The 25,036-nt window shown below is 44.4% G+C and overlaps 1 protein-coding gene across 9 annotated transcripts in view; it reads left to right on the forward strand.

The window, feature by feature from the left end:
• Positions 1–25,036, forward strand: part of ARHGEF10L (Rho guanine nucleotide exchange factor 10 like) — a 552,090-nt gene that overhangs the window by 288,303 nt on the left and 238,751 nt on the right. The gene's annotated exons all lie outside the window — the stretch shown is intronic.

Here is a 25,036-nt window from a genome sequence, read left to right on the forward strand (position 1 = left end):
AGGTTCTGTTACCCAGAATCCTCTGCAAACCTTAAAATTTGGCAAAAAACACTTTTTCCTCACATTTCGGTGGTGCAAAGTTCTGGAATCTGAGAGGAGCCTCAAATGACCTTCCACCCAGCATTCCTCCCAAGTCTCCAGATTAAAAATGGTACCTCACTTGAGTGGGTAGGCCTAGTGCCCTTGACAGGAAACGCCCCAAAATGCAACAAGGACACATCAAATCTTTACAGTGAAAACTGATGTGTTTTTTGGAAAGTGCCTATCTGTGGATTCTGGTCTCTAGCTCAGTCGGCCCCTAAGAAAAGCTACCAAACCTGTGCATTTCTGAAAACTAGACATCTAGGGGAACCCAGGATGTGGTAACTTGTGGTGCTCTCACCAGGTTCTGTTACCCAGAATCCTTTGCAAACCTCAAAATTTGTCAAAAAAACACTTTTTCCTAAAATTTCAGTGCTGCAAAGTTGTCGCATCTGGGTTGAGCCACAAACTTCTACCCAGCATTCCCCAACATCTCCTGATAAAAATGGTGTGGGTATGCCTAGTGCCTACGACAGGAAATGCCCCAAAACACTACGTTGACACATCAAAATTATCAATTACAATAGGACTCGGAAGCCGGCAGCAGGCCCTTGCCCCAACACCGGTCATACACTAACCGACAACCATTTCGTTGGAAGAAGTATTTATTTTTATATACTTTCATTAAAGTCATATACATTAATAATTTTTATGCAAATCATTTTATGCAAATCACTCTATTAAACATTTCACTGCAAATCCAAAATTAATATCCACTGAGATTCATACTTTTTACATCTGTAACCATAAATCATTCTGACAGGATCCCTTCCTGACCTGAACCTCCTTTGGACCACACAGGGACTGGTCGTCACCTGTATCCCTAGGGGGGGCGGTACCCCTGCTTCCTCTGTTCCTTGCCCACATGCTCAGGGTTCCGCCCCCTCTCCAAACACCAATCAGCCAAGGCGTGTACCGGGCCGGCCCAGTGCATGAGCCCCGTGACCACCCCAGTGATCTGGGCTCCCTACCCCCAATCTGGTGTGTGCATCCCAGGTTGGTCCAGGAATTCAGGATCCTATCATTGTTGTTATACTGGGGCCCAACCCTTGGGGACCCCTCTGTTGCTTCAGGTTACTTTAGTACCTCTTCTTCCGCCTAATACTAGGGAGAGGATGGGTGGGTCAACAAGAAGCTTGACCGTTCAGGCCGCCGCGCAGGGAAGAAGAAGGCCGAGCCTTCTGGGGGTGCCTATAAGCCCCCCACTAGCGCGCAGCAGCCTAAACCGGTATGGCCCCTAACGTCGACCCAACATTACTCTGCCCGAGGTGCTTCTTCTGCCCACACTCCTTGCGAGGCATGTAGGTGGAAGCAGCTGGCTGGCCCGTGCACAACTAGTGCGGAGGGTCCGGCCCCCGGCGTCCTCGACCCCTAAGGAGCCGCGCTCCCCCTATGTTGGGGGGCGCTTTTTCAAACTACCTGGTTTTTTTTGCAGTGCGGGGCACCTGTGTTTTTGGTCCTGGGCTGAGAAGCCATCTAGGGAAAGCTACCAAACCCAGACATTTCCAAAAACTAGACACCCAAGGGAGTTCAGGGAGGAGTGATATGCGTGGACCCTCAGTGTTTTCTTACCCAGAATCCTCTGCAAACTTCAAAGTTAGCTAAAAATAAATAAATCATATTTCTCCTTATTTCTGTGTGGGATCCTTCACCAGCACAAATTTCATACCACCCAACGTTCCCCTCAGTTTCCCAATAAAAATAATACCTCACTTGTGTAGGTGGGCCCAGTGCCCATGACAGGGAAGAGCCAAAATCATGTCGAAATTGAGGGGGAACCAATGCAGGTCCAAAAAGGCAGTTTGAAAAAAAACACATTTTTAGGCTGACAAGTGGGGCAGAATTTTTATTGGTATAGATGCGACAACACTATGTGGTAGGAATTTTGTGGATTCCTGCTGTTTCCGGAAGGTTCCATCACAAAAATATGTGATTTCAAGCAAAGCTGAAGGTTTGCAATGCATTGCAATTGAAAATGGTGTGGGGTGCATGTGAAGCACACCACCCTGGACTCACACAGATGTTTATTTTTCAGATGTGTCTAGGTCTTGTAGACTTTTCTAGATGGCAGTGTCCTAAAGTCCAAAAAGTGCAGCCCTCACCATTCCAAGTGGGACGATTTTGAGAGTTAGCGAAGCTCTCATGGCCCAAATGTAAAATAAAAACCCCAAATAATCAAATGTTCTCTTGCTTGCCATTGGGATAAGATATTTTAGTGTGCGGGGGGAGAGCTGAAAGACTGTTACCCCCTTCAGTTGGGTTGGGGGTATAACCATGCCCATAATGGTTGGTAGCCACCACCCCACTATTTTTAATTTGTTTTTAATTCCCTGGCATCTAGTACGCTTTCTGGCCCCCCGGGGAGTGGATCAGGGGAAATTGCCCCAACTCCCCACCGGTGGGCAGATCAACTTTGTCCCCGTTTATTTCGGGTGGAGGAATGGCCATACCCCCATCCTCTTTTTTTTTTATTTAAATCTTTCCTGGTGTCTAGTGGGCTTTCTCCCATAGGGAGCGACCATTGCCCAAGGGGCTGCCATTCCGAACAAAACACACAAACACACCAATCCCTGGTGCCTAAGTGGTTTCTGTCCCCCTTGGGGGCAGATTGGCCTAACAAAAGTAGGCCGATGTGCCCCCTAGGGAGGCAGAAATGGCCTAAAATAAATGTCCACTCCCCAGGGGAGCGACCCTTGCCTAAGGGGTTGCTCCCCTTATGAAATTATAGAAAAGAAAATCCTGGTGTCTAGTGGTTTAGATTGGCGTAATAGAAATAGGCCGATGGCAGAAATGGCCTAAAATAAATTTGCGACCCTTATCTAAAGGCCCCCCCTGCAAAAAAAATTAAAAGTAAATAATCCCTGGCGTCTATAGGTTGTTGCCCCCCTAAGAGGCAGATGGGCCTAATTAATATAGGCCGATCTGCCTCCTCGGGGGGCAGAAATGGCCAAAAAATAAATGCCCCCCTTAGGGAGCGACCCTTGCCCAGGGGGCTGCTCCCCTCACGCCAATTTCATTAAAAAAATATACTCCCTGGTGTCTAGTGGGCATTTCTGCATCACGATTGCTATGCAATCCTGCTGCAGAAATGCTCAGAGAGACATGGGAGGAAAGGAAAAGCCTTTCCATTCCTCCAATGCCTCTCTGACCTCTCCCTTCCTCCATACCGAGGGTAACAGTGGACCTCCATTATTTATGCAATTAGGAACTGATCAATATATCAATGAGTTATTAATAAGGTTCATACAGAAGTGTGTAACTGAAGGGCTTATCGCTAAGAACTGATGATGGTATTGCTTTTAGTACACAAGAACATGGTTTGATTTTGGCAATGTTGTTTAACATTTTCAGTGGTGTTTATCATTCCTAAGTGGGTCACATTTTTGAACACTGACCAAGTGACCTCGTTCTTCTGAGTGGTGTCACTGTATTAAAGGACCTTCAGGAGGGGCCTTAGAAAGATTTATTTTTCACCTTTTCTTCAAAGAAGGTGAAGAACGTCTCACATTTTTCTAGGGAGAAATTAACATTTCCCTCTAAAGGAGATTGTGTGGAATATCTCACTACCTTCAACAGTTTTGTGGGGTGTTTCCCTGCTGAGCTATTTTCACTTCAGACAAAGGTGGATTAAAATGCAAACGTGTTGTCCGTAATCCTTTCGCTCACTCATCACTTCTGCAGGAATTGTGGAATAAGGATTTTTGCACCATAGAGCTCTGTGACTATTAGAGACTTCCTTTTGTCATTCAGGTCATTTGAGTACTACTGTGCTAATTTATTAGACGTTACCTTTGTAGTCAATTTTGTAATTAGTGGGTCAATTATTTCTTCCAGTATTTCCGGATATTGATTTGCAAGCTTATTGACCTCTTGGTCTGGTTCAATAGCAAATTGAGGCAAGAACATGCTATGGGTTACAGTGACATAATTAACGCTATAAATGTCTCTTTCCAACTATATGGGTCCCTTGTCTGGCCTGAAGTGAGGCCTTTGGAGGAAAGGAGAGGGATGAGGAAAAGAAAGAGACTTGATCAACCACACAAATCTGTGTCATGGTCTGAAATCTTCACCTCTACAGGACTTACAGGTCAGGACTAGTTATTATTTATTGTGAATCTAGACAGCTTGCCACATCCATCTCCTTTAGCTCTTCCCTGAGTAGGTTAAAATGTTTAAGGAAGGTATTGTTTTCTGGGGAAATCCAATTATCAGGAATTTAATTCGTTTTTTCCACAAATGCTATGCTAGGCACAGGGAGCAGGTACAAGTTTCTCCTTTTCACATTGTTTCAAGACTTTAGCATCCTTTTGTCAAAGGATAGGATGGGAATCACCTTGCCACTATGGATATGAGAGAGCATCCCAGGAATACGTAAGAAGAATGGAGGTGCTGTACATCTCAGTATATTAGTGCAAGGGTTTTTGCAGAGTACAGTTTTGATTTGGAAGGGCCACGTTGAATGTCAATTGGGGTTAAGGTGGGCAAAAGGGTTCTGATAGAGGGAAGTGGGTGGTGAGAGATAGGAGACTCGACAATCTGGCTCTTGCCAGAGGGGGTGAAGGTGGTTTAAAAAAGGCACCGAAGAAGATGGGGCAGTGAGTTATGCCTGAACAACCTCTGAACCCTCATGATGGGTAGGTTGATGGTGCAGGGGAAGGCTGAAAAAGAAAGTGAATGTTGTACAATATAGGAATTGGGTGGGTGTGTTTTGTGTAAGATGATTAGACCTAAGGGCAAAAATGAAGGATGGCAACTAATCAACTCTCTTGAAAAGGGGCTGTCATGGACAGGTGTAAGTTGTCTGGGGAAAATAAGAAATATCTTTCTTCAACAAAACGAGTGTCCTGAATTGGAAATTAAATAACTCAAAATGATCATCGTTGGGAAAGCATCACAATCTTGAACTTACTATACATGAAAATCAGTAGATTGGCTTTGACAGACATAGGGAAAGAGGTAGAAAGTTTGCACCCATACAGGATGTTATCATTCGGAAACACCTTCAAGTTTTTGTGAAGTGTACCAACCAGAAATATGTGTTGTAAGAGAAGGTAAAGCCTATTTTAAGGGAGTTATCATGCACCCTAAAATATTGGTCCACTGTGAGTATTTCAAGCAAAAGTAAATATAAAAAGCCTAAAAGTGTTTTAACTAATTATACTCCTTGGTTAGCTTTTGACATTGGAGTGATCTGTACAAAAGTTAGCCTATCGCCAAATCAAAATTATAATTACGGTATTAACAATGTCCCCTTTTAAGTTAAAAATCCGTTATGTGTTTGTGTTGAGGAACAAAAAAGGCAAAAGAGGAAACAAAATATGGTATGTTTAAAAGTAGAAGTGCCCCTTAGAGTGCCACAGTGAGTCACAGTTTTTCGACAGGCTGTCCGAGCTGGGCAGAGGCCAGATCCTGGGTAGATCTCTTGAAATATTGATTTTGAACATGTCCAGAATCTGTGAGATTCGTCTTAACTCCGTTAGCTAGCTAAGAAAGACCTCCATCAGTCTGTCTTAACTTGGTTCATATCACCTTGAGACAAAGACTGGAACTGCTAATATTTTGGGTTTAGCAGTGAAGGCAATCAGTTAATTTCTGCCAGCTCTTGTGATCTTGTGTATGTGGACCAATAGTGGTGCCACCTATTGGTGTTGTCTGGCACACACAACAGTTGATGTCCATGTGGTGTTTTTCTGATTTTTGCCTTAATCAGCTAGATCAGAGCTTTGAGAAGCCTCTTTCAGAGAGGCTCGGGGATCTTCTCCACAGCAGGCATTAATGTTCTGGTGATAACGTAGTAGATGGGCAGATAAGCCCTGCAAGCAATGGTCTGCCATGCAGGGACCCTTAGCAAATACATTAGCTCTTCATCTAGGAAGAATGTAAACTAATTTAAATATGTTTGTTGCAGTGTGTCGAAGTTTGTCATTTAAAGGGAAATTCTAACCATGGCTTAGTGAGAAACTGAAGTCCTTTGGTTAACCAATAGTTGGTTTTCTTCGGTATAGTGCCACCTATACACTTTCACAGTGTAATGGGTTTCATTATTTATTATGAGAATTTCCTTCCAAGCTCCAAATTTCATGCCTTGGATCTCATGGCCCAAAGACAGCTACTCACTGTCTTCCTGTTACAAATGTGCCCTATATCTACATATCACCCATTTGAGACCTTTGAATATCCTTGTACCAGCATGCCAGAGTATAGGCATGTCCCTTATTCAAGAGCAGGCTGAGATGGCCAGTGTTTATGCAGCCTGAAGATGAGTAGCACGCTGACCAGATCTCACCTTGCCTCTGCAAGGAGCTATTCACCTGCATCCATCACATCCAGGTGTATGGTTGTAAATAAACTCCAACACAGCATGGCTTCACTTTCGCTGATTTTTCTAGAGAACAAGTTGACAACTTAATTTGTTCAGATTTGAACGTCAACACTCTAACTTCCTTAAAACTCAGTCAGTGGCCACAAAAGAGATGGAGAAACAGTCCTGCATACATTAATGGCAGGTAGATTTCTTAGAGCAAAAAAGAATAGAGAGGCTATGAAGGAACCTTAAGATAACTTGATATTAAATTGTCCACAAGGATAAACCCCTCTTTAAAGGCACACAAATAAAATATTAATATCATATCAATAAAATTAGCATTTACGCCACTCCTAAGTCTGCATGAAAGCTCAAAGCAGGCCAGTGTCCCCCATTTGGCCATTTATATGCAGAAATTGGTCAGTACCTCTTCTCTCCAGTCAGTCTTTCTGTCCACAGAGAGACACTTCAGAGCAGAAGCGGAGCAGGCCACATAAAGGCCCTGAAGCATTTTCTCACTGCTCAGGCCAGTGCTGAGTTTATGCAGTGACAACTCCCTGGATTTATCATGTGGAACCTTGGAAGGGCGTGCTGTAGGTCCCCCGTCACTATCAGCAAACTGTTCCAGGGAGGAGCAGAAGGCATGTCTTACAAAACAGAACCGTAGTTTCAGTACGCAAATGCTTACTGTCTGCTCTCCGATTGGTGAGGACTTTCTACAGTCGTCCTTTTCAGCACAGGTAAAACATCCCTTAAAGCCCGACACTCATATGGAGGCACATGAAGTACAGCCCCATCCGCATTGCTGAAATATGGGCAGTCCTGCAGAGACTTCTTAGGTGTAGATGACAGTGAACGCCACAGCCCAAGTATTGTGTAGGTTTCTTTGTTGTAATGGTGCTTTTCTAAAAACTGTAGATGTTCATGGCTTAGCCTCAATCTCCAGCTGGCACAGCGATAGTATGTGCATATAGAACAGTCATGGACTTGGACTAGGAACGATACACAAAGCACAATATACCACACCTAACCAAAAAAAAATCATCTAAAGGGAGATAGGCAGGCAACTTCAAGAATACTTGGAACTGAATATCCTCCTCAATGATCTTCAGTCAGGGTTCAGACATATGAAGTTACCTGGAATCCACACCATCCAACATCAGAGATGAGCACCTTCAATTTCTGAAAGAAAGTAAAAGTATCGACATTGATACTTCTTGACGCCCCTCAATTGTTTATGACACAGTAGCCCATAGTATACTTGGGTGGATCTGATCCTTCCTCTACGACATCATAGAAATACAGTAAAACTGCAATTAAAAATCCAGATTGGATCACGTGTGTATTCTTATTGCATTCCATCTTGAGGAATGCCACAGAGGACACTCTGCTCCTGTCTGTTGTTGAACATCTGTGTAGCCTAATTTTTACGCCTTCTTGAACTGTAGTAAGTCAGCTTCTAAATGAAGACAAACAGCACCCAATTCCACCTCATACTGAAAAGAGGCCAAAGGTTTTCAGAGTATCTCAAATGTGGTGTGATTGAAGTATGGGTGGAATGCATGATGCTGGAGGTACGAGTAAGATGTGGAATGTGTGATGCGCACTTGAGGGTTTGAGGGGTTGGAGTGACTTCATATGGCATTGTCTTCCTGTTTGACTGCCTAACTTACTCAATACATATGAATACATCTTGAGGTTATTTAAAAGATCACATTATGGCCATTATGGGGTCTCCCATTGGAATCAGCCAATTTAAGGCATCTTGTGTGGATCCTGTACATCTGGCATTTGAAGGGGCACCCCCTGCAACTGTTCAACAAAGACACCTCCGCTTCCGCTATTCTCCATTTTAACTTGGGCATCTTCCACATTACTCGCTAGAGGATTTTTAGAAGCCTTAAGTCTGCTCCTTAAATTGTCTTGCCTTCTCCAATGTGTCTTTTATACTCACAATTTTCTCTACTGCACACCTTCTAAAATCAGAATCATCCTCTAGGGACTTCTTTATAGTTTCCTGCATTTGCTCCACCTTGCTAGTCTGTTTGTCCATCGAGGCCCCCGCCCACTTTGTTCCTGTAATCCTCCCAACAGATATGATAGCATGTGCTGCAACATCAGTTTTAGCCTCCAGAGCGTATATAGGTAATCAATAGAACTGAAAAGTGTTCTCTCACCAAATGTAAGGTATGCTTCCCGGCTGGGCCCATCACCTGCCCCTCCTTTGCTTTCTTCAATCCATGGTTTACCCAGGCTGTGGAGTAAGAGTGGAGATCAATGAGTCACCCTTTCTCTTGCCCAGCGCCCATCTGGGGGATTACGCATTGGCTCCCCAGATGACTACTACTACTGGGGTCCTATGCACCACCTCCTCAGGTAAACTGGTGATCTCCTGGCTGCCCCTAGCCCTCGCCACGGCTCTGGCTATCCGTGTTTTTATGCCGCTGTCAGATTAAATGCAGGTCTCCAACAAACCTGTTTTCTCCCCCATCCATTTTCTAGGCACTTCTCTGGGAGTGCACAGAAAAAGTAAGCATGGTGAGATCATACGATTCTCGCCTACTCAGATATGAGGCATTGTTTATATCCTTGTGTCAAATCATTTGTTCAGTTACCTTCAGATTACTAATACCTGGAGACCAAATTATATTGATTAGCCCCTTTTTGTCCAAGGGACTTATATGTATATACCATAGAACACTATGGGCCTGATTACAACTTTGGAGGAGGTGTTAATCCGTCCCTAAAGTGACGGATATACCACCAGCCGTATTACGAGTCCATTATATCCTATGGAACTCGTAAAACGGCTGGTGGTATATCCGTCACATTTGGGACGGATTAACACCTCCTCCAAAGTTGTAGTCAGGCCCTATGTGTCATTAAAATAAGATATGTATTTGTCCTTACGGCCTTGAAAGGGTTAACATCCACAAATCTGGAATCTTGATCGTAGAGGGTCCAAAGATGATAAAGCATACTGCAATCACTATTATATATGCTTTCATAGTGAACGTACATATAACATGTCTTTCATAAGCTAGTCTACACTTTTTTTGTGCACCGTTTTGTGCAGCGCCACAACGTTTTTACTTTGAGTCTCTCCTTTGTGTAGCCAGCTACCAAGACTGCTTAGTCTTCATCCCTGTTTTATGCCTATTCCTTTTGCCACCAGACACTTCCGTTTTTTTATCTCACTGGGCAGGTTTCTCTACTATCTCTCCTTGCCACGTTTTTCACATTTCCCCCTTCTGCTTTCTTGCTCTGAGTCACAGTTTGATGATTAAACAGAAGACTAGGTTCTTCAAAATGAGTATCGGTGTCATCTTCACCTGTGTCCTCAGGCATACATTTAACACATAACCTTGAAGCATGATAGACGACCTGAAGTAAGTCTAAGTGAAAGTACAGTGGCCCCCACATAACACATATTTTGTTTTTCAGCTTGTAAAAAATTCGCACTTTGAATTTACAATGTGCCAGCGCTCCAGGTAGTGTGACTCGATCTCGCTACAGTTTTAGATTGTTAGTTGTTAAGCTGTTAAAAAGAAGCAGTTATTTCTTGCATGGTAACAGTAGCACACTGCTTTGAATGATGACCTGTACACAAATTCATTTCACTCGGTTCAGAAATAAAATACTTATGCCTTATCCAAACTGGGCATATCGAGGCTCAGAAAAATCATTTTTAAATGCAACACTACATGCGCACTATTCACAAATTATATATATATATATATATATATATATATATATATATATATGTGTGTTCGATGGCATGTGTAGCTGCAGATACACATGCTTTGCAGATCCCGCCATCTAGTGTTGGGCTCGGAGTGTTACAAGTTGTTTTTCTTCGAAGAAGTCTTTTCGAGTCACAAGATCGAGGGACTCCTCCCCTTTCGGCTCCATTGCACATGGGTGTCGACTCCATCTTAGATTGTTTTCTTTCCGCCATCGGGTTCGGACGTGTTCCTTTTGCTCCGCGTTTCGGTTTGGAAAGATAGTTAGAATCTCGGAAAATTTGACGGTATTGTTTGCGTTCGGTATCGGGTTAGTTACAACAGATCAACACCGATTTTTGAAGAGCTCCGGTGGCCCTTTGGGGTTTTTCGATCCCGCGTCGGGGCCTGGGCGGCCCGACCACGTGTCTCTTCAAGGCTAATGGAACGGACCCCATTCCGCTTCTGCCCCAAATGTCACAACAAGTATCCTTATACAGATCAGCACCTGGTCTGTAACTTGTGTTTGTCTCCAGAACACAAAGAAGATACTTGTGAAGCCGGTCGAGCGTTTCGGTCGAGGAAGACATTAAGAGACCGAAGAGCGAGAAGACTGCAGATGGCGTCGGCGCCGACAGGACAAAGACACTTGGAGGAGGAAGAAGAAACCTTCTCCATCGAGGAGTCGGACTCGGATGAGGTCGATCCCGAACAGACGCCTAAAACCGTGAGTAAGACGTCGACACACAATACTCACGAGAAGACCGCAAAAGCCCAGGGGACGCCACCGCCAGCAGGCCGTGGCTTAACCCGAAAAATAGGTGACCGATTGTCGGCACCGAAAAAGGGCACGCATGTGTCGAAGACATCCGACTCCGGTCGAGATACCGGCACACAGCAGACTCGATCCCGAGACAGCGGGTCCGAGCAAGTTCGGCACCGAGAGGGCGGCACTGAAACGAGTTGGCACCGAGAGACCGGGACAACGAAAATAAAAAAAGTGTCGTCGGAGCCGAAAAAGACAGCCGAAAAGGTTTCCATTCCGAAACATCCGGCCTCCGAACCGAAATCAGGTTACTACACAGAGGAACAGGGACTGTCCTCACAAATGCAAGGACATAAGTTCGGACAAGAACTAGAGTCAATGGAGCCAGACTACACTCAGAGAAGGCTCCACATCCAAAAGGACACAGGGAAGATAAGTACTCTTCCCCCAATTAGGATGAAAAGAAGACTTGCCTTTCAAGAAAAAGGCAAGCAGCCATAGGCAAAGGTGGCAAGACAAGTAACACCGCCACCATCTCCACCACGCTCAACGCACACATCACCGGTAGCCACTCCACCACTGATGCAGCCCCCAACTCATACTGGAATGAGTCAGGATGATCCCGACGCATGGGATCTTTATGATGCGCCAGTGTCAGATAACAGCCCAGACTGTTACCCAGCGAGACCGTCGCCACCTGAGGACAGTACAGCCTACACACAGGTGGTGTCAAGAGCAGCGGCATTTCATAATGTCATCCTGCATGCAGAGCCTATTGAGGATGACTTTTTATTTAACACACTATCCTCCACTCATAGCCAATACCAAAGCCTCCCTATGCTACTGGGAATGCTAAAACACTCCAAACAGGTGTTTCAGGAGCCTGTGAAGGGCAGGGCCATAACTCCAAGGGTGGAGAAAAAATACAAGCCACCGCCAACAGACCCGGTATATATCACGCAGCAATGAACACCAGACTCTGTGGTAGTAGGGGCAGTTCGCAAGAGAGCAAACTCTCACACCTCGGGAGACGCACCACCTCCAGACAAGGAGAGTCGTAAGTTCGACGCTGCGGGGAAAAGGGTTGCAGCACAAGCGGCCAACTAATGGCGCATTGTCAACTCACAGGCACTGCTGGCAAGATATGATAGGGCTTATTGGGACAAAATGCAACATTTCATTGAACACTTACCCAAAGAGTTCCAGAAAAGGGCACAACAGGTGGTGGAGGAAGGACAGAGTATCTCGAACAATCAGATACGGTCAGCAATGGATGCAGCAGATACAGCTGCTAGGACAGTAAATGCTGCAGTAACCAGAAGGAGACACGCATGGCTGCGTACGTCAGGTTTTAAGCCGGAAATACAACAAGCCGTGCTGAATATGCCTTTTAACGGACAGCAGTTGTTTGGGCCGGAGGTGGACACTGCTATCGAAAAACTTAAAAAGGACACTTATACGGCCAAAGCCATGGGCGCACTCTACTCCCCACAGAGCAGAGGCACATTTCGCAAAACGCAGTTTAGAGGGGGGTTTCGAGGACAAACTACAGAACCCACAACCTCACAAACAAGGCCCAATTATCAGAGCCAATATCAGCGGGGAAGTTTTCGGGGACAATATAGAGGGGGACAATTCCAAAAGAGTAAAGGGAAGTTCCAAAGTCCCAAAACTCCTCAAAACAAGCAGTGACTAACCAAGTTTTACAACCATTGGGAGGAAATAACAACAGACACTTGGGTCCTAGCAATTATCCAGCATGGTTATTGCATAGAATTTCTCGAATTCCCTCCAAACGTCCCACCGAAAACACATAATATGTCAAAACAACACATGGACCTTCTAGGACTAGAGGTCCAAGCGTTGCTACAAAAAGAAGCAATAGAATTAGTACCAATTCATCAGAAAGGAACATGAGTTTACTCTATGTACTTTCTCATACCCAAAAAGGACAAGACTCTAAGACCTATATTAGATCTCAGAACGTTAAATACCTACATCAAATCAGATCACTTTCACATGGTGACATTACAGGACGTAATCCCACTGCTCAAACAACAAGACTACATGACAAATCTAGAACTAAAGGATGCATATTTCCATATACCGATACATCGTTCACACAGAAAGTACTTAAGGTTTGTATTCCAAGGGGTACATTACCAATTCAAGGCGTTGCCATTCGGAATAACAACTGCGCCAAGAGTTTTTACAAAATGCCTGGCAGTAGTGGCCGCACATATCAGAAGGCAACAAATACATGTGTTCCCGTACCTAGACGATTGGTTAATCAAAACCAACACGCTAGAATGGTGTTCACAACACACAAGGTACGTTATAGAAACCCTCCACAAACTATGTTTCTCAATCAACTACACAAAGTCACACCTTCAGCCGTGTCAAACACAGCAATACCTAGGGGCGACAATAAATACAGCAAAAGGGATTGCCACTCCAAGTCCACAAAGGGTACAAGCATTTCACAATGTAATACAGGCCATGTATCCAAGACAAAAGATACAAGTCAAAATGGTGATGAAACTCCTAGGCATGATGTCCTCATGCATAGCCATTGTCCCAAATGCAAGGTTGCACATGCGGCTCTTACAACAGTGCCTAGCATCACAATGGTCACAGGCACAGGGTCAACTTCTAGATCTAGTGTTGCTAGACCGCCAAACATACACCTCGCTTCAATAGTGGAACAATATAAATTTAAACCAAGGGCGGCCTTTCCAAGACCCAGTGCCTCAATACGTAATAACTACAGATGCCTCCATGATAGGGTGGGGAGCATACCTCAATCAACACAGCATCCAGGGATAATGGGACACTCAGCAAAGACAGTTTCACATAAATCACTTAGAACTACTGGCAGTATTTCTAGCGTTAAAGGCATTTCAACCCATAATAAGCCACAAACACATTCTTGTCAAAACAGACAACATGACAACGATTTATTACCTAAACAAACAGGGAGGAACACACTCAACACAGTTGTGTCTCTTGGCACAGAGAATATGGCATTGGGCGATTCACAACCAGATTCGCCTAATAGCGCAGTTCATTCCAGGAATTCAGAACCAGTTAGCAGACAATCTCTCTCAGGATCACCAACAGATCCACGAATGGGAGATTCACCCCCAAATACTAAACGCTTACTTCCAAAGTTGGGGAACACCACAAATAGACCTATCCCCCATATTAGATCTTCCTCCATGGTTAGGCCACTTAATAGTGTTGATGGTTCAAATGTACAGTTTACGTCCCCAGCTATAATTAAATGACATGAGGATTGAATAGTATCTAGAAACTCAAGGAGCTGGGTTAGGGTCTGAGATTCTACTCCGCGTGAAACTGATCGAGCATAAACATTAATGAGGGTTATGATAAAATTCTGGTGAAATGTTAGTTGCAACCCCATCAAATCGACACAATCAAGTTGTAAGATCTTATAGTCACATTGTAATCTTTTGTTCAAGAGAATTAGCAGTCCCCCTTTAGCGCGACCTGGCCCTTTTTCTGAAGGTTGGGCAGGGACATTAAAGGAAAGAAACCCATCGATAGTAATCATGTCCTCAGCCCAGGTTTCCTGAAAGAGGCAAATGTCTTGGGTTTTTATATATGAACACCAGTCCTTGTCATCCAGTTTCCTCCCAATACCAGCTAGGTTCCAAGACAGTAGTGATAGTCCACCAGTAACATCAGGTGTGATGCTAATTAACTGTGGGACATCCTGTGGTGTTGGGTCAATAATAGGGCTCAATGGTGGCTCCTCGATTCTATCCCCACTAGGAACTTCTTGGATTATAGACAGTCATACAGGCTTGGGCAAGGTGGTGTCAGCATACCCACGTGGAGTAGTGTTCTTGGTCATTTGCACATTTGCTTGGACCTGTAGTGCGTCAACTATCCCAAACTCTAAGTTGATACCTCCCCTTTTCCCTTTAAGCCAAGATGGGCGAGTACGAATATCAAAAGCAGTGAGATGATCAATCAGGGAGTTATCATAAAACTCAATAGAAAGGATATCATGGTTGGACTCCGGGGGGCTCAGCCGTTTGGCATTTGAGATGTCCGAGCGTACGACCGATAAACAGCCCCGTTGGTTCCGAAGCCAATAGATGGCTTTGTTTATCCTAGATTCGTGGTCCTCTTTCGCTCCTTGTGACAACCTGGGAACATTGGTAAAAAAAAAAGTATTGGGCCCGTGTTTGTATTTTTGGCTTTTTATCAACGAGCTGAAGGCAGTAAGTGCTCCCTGGGAGGAAGAGGGTAAATGGATTCATGGATAGATGCAAGTGGCCCTCTTAAAATCGAGGGGGAACCCCTCCCTACATATCTGGGGTTACCAAGTTCTTTGCGCCTTCCAAATCCCTGAAAGCTTGGAGGAGAAAGGGGGCAACTGGTAGGGCAGCACAGTTGGTCATGGCGGCCTTCTCAGAGAGAAGCTGTATGTTGCCCGGCTGAGCGTAAGTGGATTTATCTACAGTATCGATTCTGATTTCCCCTTTCTTTAAATGAGGATTGACTTGTGGTCCAGGCGCTATCTTTGGTTGCAAACTCCAATCAGTTTTAGTGAGTCCACCTCTCCCCCTTTCCTCACTTAAACAACACTTGCATCCAGACAGATTTACCGGTCTTTCCTGAACAAGTCGTGTTAATCGCTGCACCATGCCCTTAAGTTCGTCTACTCTCTGCAAAATGAGAGACATATTAGGTTCAAGGGAAGGTTGGACCAGTAGAGGTTTGGTAATTAGAGTGGATGGAGGATTATTGGGGATCTTGGAGTCTGGAGCTTCTGTCAAAGAGACGTGCGTCCCAGGTGTAATCACCTCCTCAAATAATGCCTGGAACCGGTTATTGCAAGGGATATTTGGGAGCACATTAATCATGGGACTTAGCGGAATGGGAGCAATGAGCAAACTAGTTCCCTCTTCTGTTTGAAATGGGCTTTGATTGAGAGTGCAGTCCTTAATTGCGTCCTTTGCTTCGCAAAGTGGAGGAGGGGTTGAATGGGCACATTAGATTAAACCCTTACTCCATTAGGTGGAGAATTAAGTTCTGGTGCTGAACCCTTGTTCTTCTTATTAAAAAAATCTTGGATCCTCCTGGGTTGTACCGGGGCCTTCTTGGTACCTACAGTGCAATTTAAAATTGCCTCCACCTCCTCAAATAGATGGTCAATCTCCTCAAATGGCTTGAGCCCACCGGTTTTAGGCTTACTAGCTGGCTTAATGGAGCGTTTTTTTAGTTTTTTACATTCGAGCCGGGTTTCCGGCAGATCAACAGCCTTCCTTTTCCCCATGGGGGCTCAAATAAATAGATTAACCAAATAATATAATAGTTGAGACACTTACTCAGGCACCGGATGAAGAAGTAAAGGGACGAGGCCCAGCCCGGCCTCAGTCGGTCGAAGACGGGCCCGTCTTTGCCCGGTCTTCGCCCGGGCACGCCCGCGCGTGTCTGCTCCTGCCCTTTGATGTAAGAGAGTCTGTGTCCTCCTCGGCCCCCGGTGCAGCTGTAGCGCGTCCCGCGAGGCGGGAGCGCTTGGTCGGATTTAAAGGGCTCCTGCCCTTTGATGTAAGAGAGTCTGTGTCCTCCTCGGCCCCCGGTGCAGCTGAAGCGCGTCCCGCGAGGCGGGAGCGCTTGGTCGGATTTAAAGGGCTCCTGCCCTTTGATATAAGAGAGTCTGTGTCCTCCTCGGTGCAGCTGAAGCGCGTCCCCAGTGTTCTTCCCAGAGCCAGATTCTGTAGCTGAAAGAGCACTACATACATTAGACATCAAAAGAGCGTTAATGTACTACATTGACAGAACAAAACAAATTCGGAAAACAAAACAATTATTTGTTGCTTTCCAAAAACCTCATGCAGGAAATCCAATTTCCAAACAAGGTATTGCTAGATGGATAGTTAAATGCATTCAAACCTGTTATCTCAAAGCAAAAAGACAACTGCCTACTACACCAAAGGCACACTCAACTAGAAAGAAAGGTGCTACTATGGCCTTTCTAGAAAAACATTCCAATGACTGAAATATGTAAGGCAGCCACATGGTCTACGCCTCATACGTTTACCAAGCACTACTGCGTGGATGTGTTAACAGCACAACAAGCCACAGTAGGCCAAGCGGTACTACGAACTTTGTTTCAAACAACTTCAACTCCTACAGGCTGAACCACCGCTTTTGGGGAGATAACTGCTTACTAGTCTATGCAAAGCATGTGTATCTGCAGCTACACATGCCATTGAACGGAAAATGTCACTTACCCAGTGTACATCTGTTCATGGCATTAGTCGCTGCAGATTCACATGCGCCCACCCGCCTCCCCGGGAGCCTGTAGCCGTTTCGAAGTTGATCTTGAACATTTGTAAATTTGAAAATATATCACCTTAAACTATATTATGTACATATACATATTTACTCCATTGCATGGGCACTATTACTATAATACTCAACTCCTACCTCACCCTCTGCGGGGAAAACAATCTAAGATGGAGTCGACGCCCATGCGCAATGGAGCCGAAAGGGGAGGAGTCCCTCGATCTCGTGACTCGAAAAGACTTCTTCGAAGAAAAACAACTTGTAACACTCCGAGCCCAACAATAGATGGCGGGATGTGCAAAGCATGTGAATCTGCAGCGTCTCATGCCACGAACAGATGTACACTGGGTAAGTGACATTTTCCATATATATATATATATTTTTTTTTTTTTCTGTTTCACTGAAAAACCAAAGGTTACAGGGATGTTATAGTCGGGTTGACATTTTACTCATACAAAACAATAGAAATTCAGCAGTTATAATTATACTTATGTTATGAAGCTAAAACTCGTTGCTTAAAGTTACTTTGCAGCATGAGTTATAGTTTCTTCAGATAAGTATAACTATAAGCATAACTGTAACTGCTGAATTTCTATGGCTTTGTGTTTGTAAAACATCAACCTAAATATAACGTCCCTGTAAACTTTATTTATTTTGGTGAATTTCTGTGTTTTTTTTTTTTACGTAAAGTACGATCTAATTATCGCACCTTAATACAACCACCGAAGTGCACAACCTTTGGCTGTGCACGATGGGGGATAGGCCAGGCCCTGCAGCTACCCCTCCCAAATGCACCCAATCCCATGCTACATGTCCTTCAGCCATGCGCAGCAGGCTTTGGAATGTTTTTTTTAATTGTTCTTTGGGTACGCAAATCCATCGCAGATTTACACTGGAGGTCGTGCTGTGCCCCGTGATGGCTATGTAGATTTGTGGGTTTGTTGGAAAAAAACATTGGGCAATTTTTTGCCCTTAAGGGGTCCCTAAGACACCACCTCCATCTGTCCTATGGGGTTAGAATACGTCTATGCTAAATTAAACCCTTAGGGGCTTTTCCACTTAATTTACACCACCCCCGGGCCGAATGTGAGAAGTAAATGGCAGCTACAACTTTTCTGTCAGGTTGTGGCTAGCCAATCTGGCCCTTGCTTTTCCTCAGGATCCAAGGCCCCTTTGCAAGTGGATCCGTAAAGGATCCGCTTTACTAAATATCTATATTTCTTTACCTTAATAACCCCAAAACTGCTGACCAGATTTACACCAAACCACAACAAGGCCACTTTCTTGACCTTTCTGCCAAATTTGGTGTAAATCTGTCAGCAGTACAGGCTGTAGCCATGTCTAAAAACTGAGAAATTAATTTGAAATAGAATTTGGAAAAGCATTTTGGGACTCCCTGTTTTTCTTGCCCCCCTTTGACAGATCACCCTGAAACATTCAAAGAAGCAGCTCAATTGAGTGGAAAACTAGTTTTGAAAATTTTGTGAAGATTCGTCAAATGGTGCCAAAGTTATTTGCAAAACAAAAAGATGCTTTGTAGATGGGAAAAGTTGGTCCTAATGAGAACTACCTACTGGCTATTGCTAGTAAGTATTATTATATATATGTATAGAAAAAAGAGGGGTCCCAAAACATATTTTTCCTCATGCACTTTTGCATAGGGATTTTGAACACTAGTACATCCCAAACCCCTGGACGGAATTACACCAGATTTGGCAGAAAGCTAGCTTTTGGTCCAGAAAGCACACTTTGTGATTTGATGTAAATCCAGTTTTAGAGATATTAAAGGAAAAAGAAATATAGATATCTAGCAACGCAGAGGCTCCCTGGATCCTGGAGGCCTCATGCTAAGATCTGATTGGCTGCCAACACTTCAGCCAGGAAGTGTTGGCTGCCATTTTGAGACTCCGCTTTAGCCGAGTCCCAAAAGAAAATGTAAAAAAACAAAAAGAAAAGGGGGCAGGGTAGAAATATCCTAGCTCACTAGCCTTCGTGCTGGGGTCTGTCTGGGACACGGCTTGGGCAAAAAAGCATTTTTTTTTTTCACAGTTTTCAGTTAAATATGCAGAGGATCCTTGAATCTGCTAAAAATAAAAACAAAAAAACAAGCATGGTCTCACGCGCTTATTCTTAATGTAGCCATGGGTGGGCCATGTCCCAGGGGCATGCTGATGATCTAAAAAAAAAAGGGTGGGGGCACATGGGGCCCCCCTCCAAGGGCTTTCTTATGCCTCGGGGACTACCGCCTGCCCAGGGCTACATAAACAAAAAAATACGGGGTGGGGCCATGCATACCCTTCCAGGCCCCAATGACCACCACTCCCCAGGGCTTTTTCTAAAAATGGAGACGGCCGCACGGACCTCCCTCTTGGGTTTTCATATGCCCCGGGGACCACCACCTACCCGTGGATAAATTGCAGATTAAGGAGGCCCAGGAGACCACCACCACCAGTCCGGGGCTGGGCCATGCTAGTTTAAGGAGGGGTGCTGCGGGACCCCTCTCCTTCAGCCATTATTGGTCCCAGGGACCACCACCCCAGGGCTGGCTCCTTCTATCTCCTGAGGTGCCTACCATCAGAAGATAGCTGTATGCTTTTGCTTGGCAGGAGCTGTGACAGCTCCCACCAGGCAAAAGCAAACATGAACTCCACGAATGTCAAAATGCTCACGCTTGCTGGAAGTGGAGTTTTCATCTGTTTTGGGCAGGGAAACAGATGAAATAGTGCTGCTGCACGCAGGGAGCTTTATATTTAGCAGTTCCCTGCTTACGGGAGCAATGCCGACTCCTGCAGGAGGCAGGGAGCCACCTGGGACTGCAGGACCTTGAAACTTGCTCCATGGTCCCCATATCACAGCATCCTCACATTAAGTGAATGGCCAAAGCAAGGCAACTGTGTTTTCCCTGAAGTTCCAAATTCAAAAGTTATCATAAGAAGACACTTGTGGAATAATCACATTGGCAAAGTGACAAACAAACAAGCTCAGGGAGACATTATCTCTGCATCCACTGCGCAGCTATAGTGTAGAGGATGCAATATACATTTACCCTATGAGGTAGCGCTTACTAGTAGAAAGCACTCCAGTTGGTTAGACATTTTGCTCAAAACGGCAGCCTCTTCTTGCATAAATATGCAAGACAGGATTCATTCTGGCACAATGCTCATTTCACAGAAATTACCCTCAACGGAAAGCACTTACAGATCAAACAAAGCAGGAGCCCAAGTTGAAGCTTCACTTTTGTAAAGTACCAATCATCCTAACATCTAGCGCATGGTGAAGGCAAAGCAAGTGTGTTTTCTCTGCATTTCAACCTAGAAAAGTTATCTGTAATCCATGATAGAGCTGTTTGCATCCTTGCTCTTTCAAGCGCAATATCTTATTTAGTGACTGTGACAAGTGGGTTCTTTGCTGTCATCTACCTCTGAGACAAGAGATCATGTTAACCTTTTTAAAAACTACAAGTATGTAAAATGGCCAAGAGGACCTGCCTGTTTGGGCCCGCCCCATATACATTAGTGGTATGCAGTGTCTTCCACCCTTTTCCCAGGAGGAATTACAGGTTACTAAAAGCCCACCACAAAACATGTTTCCTTCTGATTTTGGAGACACACTCTTGATTCATAGGAATATAATAACATCTCCACCTATCAAAGAAGCACATGTGGCTCAGGGTTGGTTGGTTATAGGCCAACGGCCATGCATGGTGTGGGGTTTAGTTCTTATATGGGGTGGGCCGCAGGGCCTGGCCACAGGCGAGGCCCTGAGGCCAACCCCCACCGCATAAGTCCTAGGGCCGTGCATGGCGTGGGGTTGAATACTTATAGGGTGTTGGCTGCAGGCCTTGCGGCCAACCCCCGCTTTGCACAGATGAAGGCCATACATGGTGCAGGGTTTGCTTAAAAAAATAGAAATTCACAGAAAAAAACTAAAGTTACAGGGAAGTTATAGTTAGGCTCGTGTTTCAAACATAGAAAACCATTCTAATTCAGTAGTTACAGGTTGAGTTATTTCTAGTAACTATAACTCGTAACTTAAGCTAACCTTACCTCATCTGTGCGTGGTTGTACAGGGGGTATGCTGCAGGCCCTGTGTCCAACCCCGCCACACACAGCCATCAACAGTTGTGCTCCCTTCACCCAAGTGGGTGGGATAGGGGCATTTTGGCACCAAAAAACCCACCAATGCTGAACACTGGTTCAGCTGAGCAAAGAGGCACGAAATTGCACTCTTGTTATTCACCAGCATGTTTTTAAATGGCCTTTAAAGGCCAAGGGCTCGGACAGTTGAAAGTCCTAAAGGCTGAGTTAAAGATTCTCAAGGCCTTTCGGGAAAAAGAAGCTGACACATCTACCCTCTTCCAAGAAAGCAGTGACTGCGGTTGTCTCAGTTGCCGCTGAATGCCGGCTGCAAGAGAAGAAGCGGCTAGGAAATGGTTTTGAGACAAAACTATCACCAAAAATTGGTAAGAAGACGTCAGATACAGGTCGGCTTGAAGACCTAGGAATAAGTGAAGGTTGCTGTACTTGGTGGGCCTTGTTATGTCTAACAGCATGGCCCCTGTGGTTATGAAAAGATGCAGCAGTAGCGGCAAAGCAGACATGGCACTTGCAGCCTGGATAAGCCTAGATGGCCATAAGGAAATAGAAAAAGTAATAGCAAGGTAAGCGTAAAACCTTCAATGCACATCCCCTGAAATTATCATGCAGTGAGCAGCGTGTATCATTGGCCCTCTTCTTCCATCTGTGAATGGTGGCAGTAAATCATGGGGCTAATGATAATAAGCATAGGCCTCTTATCTTCAATGCAATAATAGTGTACTCTTGGGAGCGGGGCCAATTGGACGTGACTCTGGGTAGCCAAGTGGCACAAATGAGAAGGTTTAGAGTTAGTGGGGGAAAAGAGTGGTTGGGGGAGCCTCACAGGTGGCATATAGAAAAATGGAAGGCACCTGACGACCATAACTTTGTGGGTATTTCTAAAGGTTCCCAATAGTTGTTCACACCCATTTTCCACACATATTGTATTGTATGTGTCAGAAACGTCTAGGTTGAGTGTGAGAAATTCTGTCATGCCCACATATTTGATATGGTTGTATGGGGTGGGGTTTCAACACAGGGAAAATATTTTCAACATGGAGTAGAGAGAAAAAAAGACACTGCCCATCTGCAAATTTCAAAGTCACCGTAAGCAGGTGGATTTTCTACTCACAGAAAATCTCCTTATGTCAGTTTAGGAGGACGCATGAATAAATATAGCTTTGGTATTTTTCTATGAGTAGAATCATGTTTTTGTATGTCACAAAATGGATTTACATTTATAGCTTTTAAGGAATAAGCCTGGGCATTTTAAAACGAATGCTTATATGTTTGGGGAACGTTTTTCTAGGAGGAGGTTACACTTTTTCTGTGCTTCCAAATTTACTCCATCCTCTTGTGAATATGCCTTTCTAGTCTAAAGTCACTGAAATGTTTCACTAATGTTCTGGTGTCGCACCTTCAAATGTATCTATGTTCAATGGTGGAAGATTTTAGCCGGTTTTGCCAATGTATGACAATCTTCATAGGCATATGATCATGTTCACTACAATTGCTGTATTACACCTAATCTATTCACTGAGAGTTAAAATGTTTCTCTCCTCTATTACAGTGACCAAATAATAAGTGTGAGAGAAAGGGGGGAGGGCATGTCTATAAACCCTAAAATGTATTTATAAAGCACATCTTTACCCCTTGTGGTGTCTTGGTGCTGAATTTCAGATGTTGTTGTTACCTTACTCAATGGGACTCCTCAACCTCAGAAAGATGGTCTGAGATGACCTACTGGCATTTTAGCCCGTGCACATGAGGTCAAACACAAATCCCTGGAGTGGATGCATTAGTCCACTAAACCACCATTCCCTCAAACAACTTGGCCTTATTTTGGGACTTTTCGCAAAGCTGTTTTTCATATTTCCCACGATGATTGCTTTGTACTAGTGAAAATAGTGTAATTGACTCTCATAAAAGCGTTTTGAAAATCTGATAGTAGTTTAGGTTTGATTTAATCATGTCCCAGTGCATATTTAATCTCTTTTGTATACGTGATGCAATATTGCACTGATTGATAAATAACATTCTAATGGATCTGTCTTGGTGTTCCCTAAACGATCCCATTGTTTTTGCACTCTGCCAGTTTAGTTGCCTGAATCATACAAAGTGTCCAGGGTGCTTTTTCCCAGGTCTCTGGTCATTATATTTTATTGGATCACCTTATTATGTTAACTTGAATGAACTATGAGTTAGATGACCCTTTTCAATTGCATTTGGCTATGACTTTGGCCATCAATTGCCAGTTACATAAGGCAATGAGTCAACGCTTTAAACTGCAGCTACAGGTTCGTATCCCAGTGGGGCCACTTAGCTTTTCATGCTTCTTAGGTCAGTATATCAGGTACTACTGAATTGGATAACAAAAGCTTCAGTGGCAATGAGGTGGGTAATAGTAACTCCTAAAGTTAATAGTAAGTCATTTATAACTTCTTCAGATGAAAATCAACAAATAGACTCAATCTAGGAGGTGATGTTTCAAGCTAGCTCTAAGAATAATAATTTCCCTATGCAATTAAAAAAATCCGTTGGTGGCACACGGTCTCCGTACAGGCTCCAAATTGTGGAATTCCCTCCCCGAAAAACATAAAAGGCCCTGACAATCACCAGTAATTGAGATGTATAGTTAAAAACTAGTAAATCCCAGCCTTATCATCATTGACAAGGTGATGCACCATCTTCATAAAGATAGGATATACAGTGTGAAAGTTGGCCATTAGGTACTCTTGACATAGGTTTGATTGAAAAAGACAAAGGGCCACATGTAGCAACAGTCAGAATTGCGACCCGCAAATTGCAAATCAGAGCGACTCGCAATTCTGAATGTTGGATGGTGTCCCTGACACCATCTGCGATTCGCAAGGGGGTCGCAAATGCCCACCTCATGAATAATCATGAGGCAGGTCGCAATTTGCGACCCCCTTGCGAATGGCGGCCCTCACAGGGATGGTGGCCTGCTGTGGACAGCAGACCACCATGTCTGTGACTGCTTTTTAATAAAGCAGTTTTTTTTTTGTAATGCAGCCTGTTTTCCTTAAAGGAAAACGAGATGCATTACAAAAACGAAAAATGAAACGTTTTCGTTTCATTTTTTCAGGCATAGGACCACTGCCTGCTCTGAAAAAATGTTTACAGTGCCATTCACAACGGGGAAGGTGTCCCCTGCGGACCCCTTCCCTTTTGCGAATGGGTTGCCACCCATTTGAAAAGGGCGCCAAATGCAATTGGTTTGCGACCGCGTTTGCGGTCACAAACCAATCCTACATTGCACTGCGACTCGCAGTTAGGAAGGGAACACCCCTTTCCTAATTGCGACTCGCAAACCTGTTTTGCGATTCGGTAACCAGGTTACTGAATCGCAAAACGGGGTTAGTGCATTGCGATGTGCTTTTTGCACTTCGCAAATAGCGAAATTCGCTGTTTGCGACGTGCAAAAAGCTTGCTACATCTAGCCCAAAGTCCTTATGGGAGAAAGAATAAAACGTATGGGCAGATATACCGTTGGCTATCTCTAGTGCTTATCAAAAGCACATAATACAAATATTGTCTCAAAGGCAAAACCTGCAGTGCATGCAGTATCAACACATCTCCCCTTATTTTGCTAAAACCCTGCATGGAGAATTGACCTTGGTTTACAACTGTGAATTCTCCCCTCTCTTTCTCTTCTTTCAAACTATTGAACGATTCCTCGCACTGCCCACCATCCTCTGTAAGCCCAATTCTGCCTGTGCTTATTCTCCTCTGTCACATGCTC

The sequence above is a fragment of the Pleurodeles waltl genome, chromosome 6 (assembly GCF_031143425.1).
Source record: "Pleurodeles waltl isolate 20211129_DDA chromosome 6, aPleWal1.hap1.20221129, whole genome shotgun sequence".
In the NCBI taxonomy this organism is placed as follows: Eukaryota; Metazoa; Chordata; class Amphibia; order Caudata; family Salamandridae; genus Pleurodeles; species Pleurodeles waltl.